This window comes from Gigantopelta aegis, chromosome 10 (genome assembly GCF_016097555.1).
Source record: "Gigantopelta aegis isolate Gae_Host chromosome 10, Gae_host_genome, whole genome shotgun sequence".
Taxonomy (NCBI): Eukaryota; Metazoa; Mollusca; class Gastropoda; order Neomphalida; family Peltospiridae; genus Gigantopelta; species Gigantopelta aegis.
In genome coordinates, this window is record NC_054708.1 from 24,927,365 (window position 1) to 24,938,585 (window position 11,221).

The 11,221-nt window shown below is 39.9% G+C and overlaps 1 long non-coding RNA gene across 1 annotated transcript; it reads right to left on the reverse strand.

Moving 5' to 3' along the window:
• Nucleotides 1-1,056: 1,056 nt before the first annotated feature.
• On the reverse strand, nt 1,057-11,066 carry LOC121382657. Its single transcript, XR_005959197.1, has 3 exons — nt 10,812-11,066; nt 1,542-1,604; nt 1,057-1,150 (listed from the first exon to the last, which is right to left on the reverse strand). It is a non-coding gene; the product is annotated as an uncharacterized LOC121382657 (long non-coding RNA).
• Nucleotides 11,067-11,221: the final 155 nt, after the last annotated feature.

Sequence of the window (11,221 nt, forward strand, 5' to 3'; positions counted from 1 at the left end):
GTGTTACGTAATTAGTAACACCCCCTTACATGTAACGAGTATGCCAACAGCTGGCCACTGTCAAAATTTCAAGGCAAATCCCCCACCCACCTACCCCTGGAAAGGCGTTGTACCATACCTCTGTGGATATAAATATGTTTTGGAGATATGAGACGACCCCTCAATCAAGACAGTTAAATTTGTTCAAAAATTGCGAAATCTCACGTGATCTCTTGTTGGGGAATTCTGTACTTGTGATAAGCCAATGAAAACCGAAATCGATAGGAGCCCGTCAAAAGTGTCCCATTTTCGAAATACTGGCTTTGTTTTTGACCTGGATAACAGTGGCGTAGGGAGGATTTTGTATTGTGTGTGTGTGTGTGGGGGGGGGGGGGGGGGGCACCTGTGTAGTGGGATATGACACAGGAGCCTTTTTAATGTTATTAATAAGCGAAAAGGTAAAACTTTCCTGGGATTGGGGATTGACCCCCTGCCCTCCTTTATCAAAGTAAATATTAATTGAAGTAGTTATTTATTTAAACCTTATTTGTAATTTATAAACTGTGCTTTATATATGTTAGTAAAATAGTAAAGTGAATTAGAAAAGTAGAAAGATAACTCACCAATTATCCCAGAATAGTTTGAAGGCAGATCAAGAGTGCGTAGCCTGTGCAGATCGTGACATGTGAAAGAATGTCAGGTGAGTGACAATGAATAGCCACCAAATGGGTCAAACACAGCTGGCCAATCTATTGGTTGATCGTCACTGTCCCTGGTCAGAGGTCAGATGTTTAGACAGATAAATGCATATCCCTACAGCTCCTAGCCAAAGGTTTAGGTGCATGTGTTTTGTGCATACTAAAATCATTACAGCAATAAAATCCACATGGTTACATAACTACACGTACTCCCCCACTCAAGTGAAGCTGCGTTCCGGAGCTGTGGGCCACGGACAGTTGAACTGTTGCTGGTCCTAACTGGGTTATAATAGTATTCCTGTGCTAAGTACACACCCAGTCCCTACGTCGGCTCCAATGTTACTGAAGTATTGTATGAGGGAAACACGAACAACTCGGCAGAGGTTTAGGGTTTATTCGGATCATTCATCGGGTGGGATATTAAGATCCCTGGCTACAAGCATAACTATAAACAAATCAGATAAACAAAGACCCTGAAATAACAAAAAGGGAATACTTAAAATCACATATATATACACATCTGAGTTATATGGTCATCTTAAAATCAATTACACGCTTCACATTCAGAACAAAACAACACGCAAGCCAATGTAAACACACTGAACTTTTGAGCATAAATACAGCATAGCTTATATTATATTTCAAAAGGCATATTTACAAATTAAATTCAATATATCATTGAATTTAAGAAATCATAAAGTAATTTACAAACCACCGATTACAAATCACTGATTACACACATAGCATAATATTTTATACATTGAAGGTTCTGGTTTTGATAAACACTATAAAACCATTAAAAACATACTTTATATAACTACAAAACTAAATATACCATAGCCTGTCTACAAAACGTTTACTTACCGACTGTGGATCGGGTCTTCACACAAGCATAATGCTGGTTGCACTCTTATATAATGGTGGCATCTAATAATAAAATTAAGAGTCCATTAAGTACATATAAATCCATACGTGTACAGATATTAAGTTAACAAACATGGTAAATTAGATATTATATATTTATGACAGAAAATACATACTTTAACCTATTCTACTAGTTATTCTATAAAAAAAATAACGTAACCAATTAATAAAAATCTAATAAAGATGAGTCACAATGTTATGTTTAACATAATTACAATACTATTACTATATTAGTAATCAATAAATCTCCTAATCTTATTTGTTGATTAAAATAAGTAATTAAAACAGGTAGTTACGGTTTAAACCATGTACAGTATGTATTGACCTTTAATATTCTTCGTGGAAGTTAGTTGTGCAGTTGCTGTGAATAAAATCTTGTCTTCTCATAAAAGTGATCTTTTCTCTTTGCAAGTCACAAAGCTTCTGACCAAGAGAACGCAGAAACAATGAAATTGGGCTTGCCAGATCTGAGTTATCAGTGAGCACAACCCAAGCCCAGAAAACCAGAGAAAGCAAGAAAACAAAGAAAGCCTGACAGAATAAAACTATGTGAACAGTATTTTAAAATAGTATGTGTGTACTGAATGTAGTTTAAAACACCCGGTTACAAAACCATACATACATAGTGTGGGTTACCCCCCCCCCCCACACACACACACACCCCCCACCCCCCCCCCCCCCCCCCCCCATAAAATTATGGCTACGCCAGTGTTAAAACCCCTGAGTGCAATACAGTGTTCAAGTACATTGCCTCTGCTTAAAATTATCATTTGCATATATATAATTGATGACACAGTCACTGTTGGCCAACAAGGATCGATCCCCGTCGGCGGGCCCATTGTGCTATTTCTCGTTCCAGCCAGTGCTCCACAACTGGTGTAACAAAGGCCGTGATATGTACTATCCTGTCTGTGGGATGGTGCATATAAAATATTCCTTGCTACTAATCGAAAAGAGTAGCCCACGAAGTGGTGACGGCGGGTTTCCTCTATCAATATATGTGTGGTCCTTAACCATATATAAAAAATAATAATAATAATAAATAAATAAATAAATAAGTGTAGGTGGATTGAACTGACTATAAGAGGATCGTGTTTCATATCATCTAAATAATAATTCTTGTTTCATGAAACTCCAAAAGAGCAACTAAAATTACTGTCTGAAAGTGGGCAAGTTTGATATTTAGATACCAAGAAATCGCGTCTTAGAGACTATCTAAATTTTAAAAATAGTTAACTAAAGTCTTGGTTTACAATACTATGCAAATACATTATTATTTTACAATGGCTAATTTTACTATTTAAAAGCCATCCAATTAAAAATTCAACGGAACCCCATAAACGTGTTTTGCTTAATAACGACCCTGATCATTAACACACACACACACACGCGCGCGCGCGCGCGCACTCCACCCCAACGTCCAAATACCTTGGTCACAAATGGCCTGCGGCGTGTTGGCGGCGGCCTTAAGTCCCCAAAATTGTAATAACCGTGCAGTGGCCGCACGGTAGCATACGGTAGCCGTGAGACGATCTCAAGTTATTTTGCTTGTCGCAGGGGCTTACGATTTTTTAAATTTGACATTAAACTTTTTTTCGGAAATCGCAAGGCCGTAGGCCGCAACCCCGCCGCATATAGTATCGCAAGGTTACCCTGTCTGGCGTGCCTAGATAATCGTACGGCAGCCATAACACCCGTGTGACCTCCTTACTGTCACTTCACGGTGGTCTTGCGCCTCCGTGAGATGGCCGTACGATGTTCTAAACAACCGTGCGAGCGCCTTGTGATTGCCTTGCGATCGCCGTGAGGGCGCCTCGCGGTTTGTTAACTAGCGCCTTGCGGTCTCCTCACGCATTTTGATTTCATGACTTTTACGATTGCCGTGCGGACCCCGTAACATTTGTGAATACTGCTTCCGCAGCCCGCAAAGCCGTACGATTTGTAAAAATCCCATCTACAAACCGCAGACCGCAGAACCGTGTGGCGACAGCAGCATATGTGACCGAGGCATAACTCAGTGACTTAACGGGTAAAATCTGGTGCGTTTAAGGCCATCTTAATAATCTAATCTAAAAAACAACAACACATTCATGGGTTATATACTATGCAAAATAATTATTATTTAAAAATGGCTAATTTTACGATTTAGATGCCAACATCTCGGACATCTCGGACCCTAATCATTGCCCCCCCCCCCCCCCCCTCCCTCAACACAAACTTAACCGATTAAATTTGATAGTTTTAAGGTCATCTAAAAAAAAAATTAAATACAAAATTCTTGATATATAATACTGTCCAATATAATCCTTAAAATAGTTAAACATTATCGTTTTAAAATGGCAAAATTTGAGATTCAGATGTCAACAAAACACGTTTAAAACAATCCAACTTGTTTTAATTTTCCTGGATGAGCATACCCAGGACCCCGTTATACGTCTCGGGCGACCAGGATCATTGCCCCACCCCACCCCAACCCCACTCCCCACACACTTAAAAACATATCTCCGATATCATTATATACGCACCCGATCAGTGACGTAGCGGGGGGGGGGGGGGGGGGGGGGGGGCACGAGGCCATAACGTACCAATCAAAAAATAATAATTTAAACTATTAAAGTTTACAAAAATGATACAAACATATATATATATACATAGTGTGGGTTGCTCCCCTCCCCCTATACAATCCTGATTATCATTATCATTACTATTACTATATATCTGATGTAACCATTTTATGTTCTTATTATGTTCCGTTTTATATGATTCCTATATGAAATAAATCATTATTTGAATTGAACTGTATAGAGGGCAACAACAAAAACCGTACAGCACCCCCCCCCCCCCCCCCCCCCCCCCCCCCCCCCCCCCCCCCCCCCCCCGTTCCTACGGGCCTGCAATCTTCACTGGAAATTTGCTGTATTGGATTAAATTATACTTGTAGTGGCATAATGTTATTTTACTTTATTCCTTATTAGTCTCATTATTATCTAGTGTAAGTGTCGGGTACTCGGGTCCGGGTCGAGTTTGACCCTCGAGTCCAATATTTTGAACTCGTGGAGGCCCTAAAGACAACCACGAGCATAGGCTGTATAGTAGTACTATACAGTATATACTCGTACCAAGTTGCCAACCAATGTTACCAACAACATGGTCTAGACCGTCTAGACGCTTTTTTAATGTTTTCTGCTGACAAGAAAACAATAAACAAAACGTTGAGTTCATATTATTAGTGTGACTAGAAACAATAAACAAAACGTTTGAGTTCATATTATTAGTGTGACTAGAAACCACGCGCACTTCACACGTGTGGTTTGGGATTATGTTTACGAATCCATTCTCACGCTACGTGCACGCAGCCAGTGGCGTAGCTTGGGTTGTCAGTGCCCGGGGCAAGGCAAGTATTGCGCCCCCTAACCAGTGGACCGTTAGCACTCTCCGAGTCCCTTCCATCAGTCCAGAATTTTGTGCCCGGGGCAACCGCCCCGGTGGCCCCGCCCACGCTACGCCACTGCGACGCAGCTAATGTTAGAAGATTTATTTGATTTTAATTTTCAGATTTGTTAAGCAGTTATCATGGCAGCTGTTCCTGCCGGAGAATAAAACGGGTATGACGCCATTTAAAGTTAACATTTTGACAAAATTAATTACTCTTATCATTTCTCGTTCCAGCCAGTGCACCACGACTGGTATATCAAAGGCCGTGGTATGTGCTATCCTCTCTATGGGATGGTGCATATAAAATATCCCTTGCTGCTAATCGAAAAGAGTAGCCCATGAAGTGGCGACAGGGGGTTTCCTCTCAATATCTGTGTGGTCCTTAACAATATGTCCGACGACATATAACCGTAAATAAAATGTGTTGAGTGCGTCATTAAATAAAACACTTCCATCTTCCTTATCATTACTGTATGATTTTCTTCACCCTAACCCTAAACATAACCCATTTTCATCAAAAAAGGGGGGGGGGGGGGGGGGGGGGGGGGTACTTTGTCATTATCGTTATTCGCTTCATTCTACACACCGGGGTCTAATGCATGAAGCGAGACAATGACGTTGTCTGGACTATTTGCGAACTCCAAGACTTTCACGTGAAAGTCGGAATGCATGAATGTAGACAAGCCAAAGTCTGGGACTATTGTAGGGACGAAATCGCTAGAATGTTTGACCTGCTACAACCCAGGCGTAAATACAATAGTCTCTGACAACCAGCTACATTCACTGATGCGTTCTATATATAAGCCAACTTGCGAATAGGCTTAACTGAATTTATACCCATATTTTGGACGCAGGGGCAGATCCAGGATTTTGTAAAAGGGGGAGGGGGCCACACAAAATTTGTCGAAGGCAAATTATCCGAGCTCCCAAAGGGTGCAAGATCTTTATGCGGGAAATGTTTGAAATAAAGATGCACAGAGACGTGTTTTCATAACAACTGAGTGTTGTACATTGTGGGTGATAAACTTTAAACATTTATTAAAAAGGACACTTAAAACGGAAGGAAGGAAATGTTTTATTTAACGACGCACTCAAGACATTTTATTTACGGTTATATGGCGTCGGACTTATGGTTAAGGACCACACAGATATTGAGGGAGGAAACCCGCTGTCGCCACTTCATGGGCTACTCGTTTCGATTAGCAGCAAGGGATCTTTTATATGCACCATCCCATAGACAGGATATCACATACCACGGCCTTTGATGTACCAGTCGTGGTGCACTGGCTGGAGCGAGGAATAGCCCAATGGGCCCACCGATGGGGATCGATCCCAAACCGACCGCGCATCGAGCCAGCGCTTTAACACTGGGCTACGTCTCGCCCCTTAAAACTGATGCCCTCTGGGCCCGCCAATAGGACGTATATAACGTTGATCAAATATATCATAATTGCCTATTGTACTGGTATATCGTTTATCAACTACATGTCAAAAGGAACCGGGGGCCTGTGACCCCTTTCTACCACCCTAACCCCCCCCCCCCCCCCCCCCCCCCCCCCCCCCCCACCCCCCCCCCCCCCCCCCCCCCCCCCCCCCCCCCCCCCCCCCCTATTATATACATAAATGAAACACAAACAAAGTGCTGGTCTCCCCCGCTCGTTGGGCGATATTCAGTACACATCGTGTTGTTATAAAAAATCTACTCAAAAACAGTATGTAAAAACTGTTCGGACAAGATCATCTGTAATCAATGCCCTTTCCATTTGAACAAAAAGTTTAAATTTGATGTATTATAACAATCGTGTCGAACCGACAATGGATATTGGTACTGTCGTAACGACAAGTAGAGAAAATAATTATTAAAGTTTTGTCTTTTATTAATGACTTACTGTTGGGGGTCACTTACCATTAATCAAGTTCATACAAGTTCATATATCTTTAACATAGCAGAACGCATTAAGCATAATTACGCATTTCTTGCATTAAAGTTTTTAATTGCAACCGTATCAGTTATTTTTACAATTTCGAACGACGTTTAAATGTATTATTCAGAATTAATTGTGGGAGTATTTGTTTGCTAAAAGTCTTAAACACAGGTCTATAATTGTTTTATTATCAGTTATAACTTTAAATTTTATCACCATAGCTGAATCGTGGTGCCAAAATATGTAGCAAGTCATACCATTTTTATTTACGTCAAATACGAAGAAAAAAGTTAAACTTTGTTTTGTATAATAAAACCACTAGAGCACATTGATTTTTGTATTAATTATCGGCTATTGGAAGGAAGGAAGGAAATGTTTTATTTAACGACGCACTCAACACATTTTATTTACGGTAGGGCATAAGGTTAAAGACTACACAGATATGTCGCTACTTTATGGGCTACTTTTTCCTGTTAGCAGCAAGGGATATTTTATATGCACCATCCCACAGACAGGACAGCACATACCACGGATTTTGATATACCAGTCGTGGTGCACTGGTTGGGACGGGACGGGGGGGGGGGGCATCAGAATATGGATTTGAATAAATATTTTGGTTATTTATTATTTATTTTTCATAATGTTACATCATTAGAAACTGATTTAATACGACCAGATTTGATTACAAACAATTTAAATTATGTTTAATGACCAATAAAGTTCCAAAATGTTGCTTGCTGGCTCTGTATCACAGTTCGTTTATCGGCCAACTACATGTCAAACATGGTCCCCGGGGGCCTGTGATCCCTTCAAACACGTGACCACTAGGGGTCGACTACCACCCCCCCCCCAGGACCGCTACATCCGGGTACGCCACCTTCCGGAACGATTGACTACTGCCACCTCCACAGCCGCAGCAATACCAGTGTTGTGCAGGATATCTGACCAGACCAGTACGGAACCGCCTTCGTGAGGTAGATCATCGTGCCAATGCTCGTCCATTTGAACGAGGTGTCATCTTAACACCACAACACCGTGTCGACTCCGACTGCAGTGGTGCCAGATTCATCGACAAGTGGCCTCAACTGCGATGGAGAGTTTTGTGGTTCAGTGACGAGTCCCGATTTCTGGTCTCCGACGTCATGATGGAAGATGTCGCGTGTATAGGCGTCGTGGCAGAACGCATTATGCGGCAAACGCATGCGTGCAGGAAGTGGACAGATTGCAACCGTAGTGTCATGGTGTTTTTAGCCATCTCACACACTGGCAGAACTGACCTGGTCCACGTGCAGGGCAACCTGAATGCACAGGGCCACATTGACCAGATCCTCCGGCCACACATCGTTCCAGTTATGGCCAACGCCAAATCAGTGTTCCAACATGACAACGCCAGGCCTCCACAGCACGTCTCACATACGGCTTTCCTACAGTTAAACTTTGTTTTGTATAATAAAACCACTAGATATCACATTGATTTTTGTATTAATTGAGCGGCTATTGGAAGGAAGGAAGGAAATGTCCGATTTAACAACCACACCCAAGACATTGCCCGAGCTAGGGCATAAGGTTAAAGACCGACACAGACCATCCCCGGGACGTTATGGGCTACTTTGGTTGCTTCAAGCAGCAGGGGGTGCCAGGCAGTTGTCAACATCCCACAGAGGCCACACCCGGTATTGACGGATGATGACCTACCTTGGTGGTGCACTCCTTGGGACGGGACGGGGGGGGGGGGGTATCAGAATTGTGAATTTGAATGCAACATTTGGTAATTATCGGACTCACCATTCAATAATTAAATTAATTCTCCAAATGTTACGACAATGTGGTTTTGCGTTTCTTCTTTTGAAGAGTATATATTCATATTTATTTATGATCTCACATTTATTGCCCCCCCCCTCCCCCATTTTCCGACGCCTATATTTTACGAGTTGTTTCCAAATGTATCTAACTAGCGAAACCCTAATTTATCACTTTTGTCTTTGTCTAAAAGATTAATAAAAGGATTATCAGTGTTTAAAAAAGTGTTCTCGCTGTTTTCTGATATATTTACCTTCCTAGTTTCATAAAAATATTCTTTTTGAGCGTTAATAATTTCAACCTGGTTTGTTAATTCCCTGTTGTCCTCAAGTATTATTTTTGGGATTATTTTTTCGATGTAGTGTCGTTTTTCTAAATTACAGAAATATTTGGTACTTTTTTTTTCCCTTCTACTTTCCATTTTGCTTTAGCCCGAATAATCATACCTTTTACTTTTTCCTCTCTTAATTCTTTTAATTCCCTTTCCATTTCATTGATGTCGTTACAAGTTTGCCCGTGTGTGTTATTAGTTTCGTAAAGCTGCTTTAATTTTCTTTCCAAATCTAATTCCTTTCCATTTTTTTTCTCTTTTTTTTAAATGATGAGTAAGATATAGTTTTACCCCGTATCATTACCTTAATGGTTTCCCAAAGAAGCTGATCATTAATAGAAAATTTGGGTTCATCAAGATCATCTCCTTCTATTTGGTACTGCTTTATAGTATCTTTTATACATGTTTTAATAAGTTCAATATATTCCATGTCCCGTAATAAACTATTGTTAAATGTCCATGTTCCCCTACCACGTTCGTGTTGAATAAATTGAAAAGTAATTTTTACAGGCGAATGATCCGATTTATAGCTTACATCTATTTCAGTTTGGTTGAAGATCAGAAGAAGTAAGAAAATAATCCAGTCGACCTTGCTTATTACTTGGACCCCTCCAAGTAAATCGTCTGATATCAGGATGCAATTCTCTCCAAACATCAATTAAATCTAAGTCTGAAGTCATTAGTTCAATTTGTTCATGTGATTTAGGATTGTTTCTGTTTAAATAATTTAATTTATCAATATCATAATTTATAGGTACATTAAAATCTCCTCCAATAATTACAGATACATTACCAATAAGTTCTATTTTGTGTTGAATGGTTTTATAAAACTGTGGATTATCTTTATTTGGTCCGTAGATTGCTACCAGAGTAATTCTATATCCTTGCATTGTCATGTCTAATATTAAAACATTTCCATTTGGATCTGTTATTTCTTTGTGAATTTCATACTCAAAGGTGTTTCTAAACAGTATGCTAATTCCCCTGCTGTTACTGGTATGAGAACTAAAACAAGCTTGGTAGCCCCACTCATTTCTCCAATAAGGTTCTAACTCTTTTTGCAATGGCTGTCAATAATGAATGTAATATCGTAATTATTCCTACAACGGGCAAAAATGTCTCTCCGCTTGACAGTGTCAGAAGACAAACCCCGGCAATTTACACTTCCAATTTAAATTTTATCCTCCACTATAATACTTCTTTATGTGATATTTGCATACAATATATACAACGTGATATTCAAGTACTTCAGTCATGTTTCTATAATATGTGTAAAGATCCATTTTCCAATCTAATTTATACATCAACAAAAACAAATTTCCAACCCCTCTCCCCAAAGTATCCTTCCTGTTAATTTCTTGAGTTCAAGACAGCCCCCATTTTTTTGTAATAGGCTAGCGCCACATTTTAATATAAGCATGTTTTATAACGTAAATAAAGTAATAATAATACTCATAGTAATAGTAATACTAGTAGTAATACTAGTAATAATATTAATAAGATAAATAAATAAACAAAACCGAGTATGCAAGAAAATAAACGACACCACCAAAAGATCGTAGCGTTCCGATAATAAAAATAACAATAAACTACATACCTATCACCCTAAACGTTTCATTAAAATATTTATATATAAACACCATATCCACACATGGATGCCCGCACGCAGGCACCCACACCCATACGCACACCCATACGCACACATTAAGTTTGTGTTACCTGCCAAATGCAATGTTATTACGTCCGAAGGCAACACACAGTTCACAAGCCCTGACAAGCGTAACTTACATAGTACAACGTAGTGTTAGAGAGCTGTGCGCACTAGCGTGGCCATGTTCACAAAGCACGGACAAAGCATTTCTGTGGACATGAAATTAACATGAAATTAACACGGTAACACATAACAACAAATTAGCGTGATCACTACTACAGGTAACAGCTACTGTTTACATAAATATTCAAATTAGCCATGTGTTTTCCGTATGAGATTTATTCCGATAGCCACTCTAATATTGACGTAAATTAAATAGGAAAAACCCCATCATGTATCGATATAAAGAAAGAAATGTTTTATTTAACGACGCACTCAACACATTTTATTTACGGTTATATGGCGTCAGACATACGGT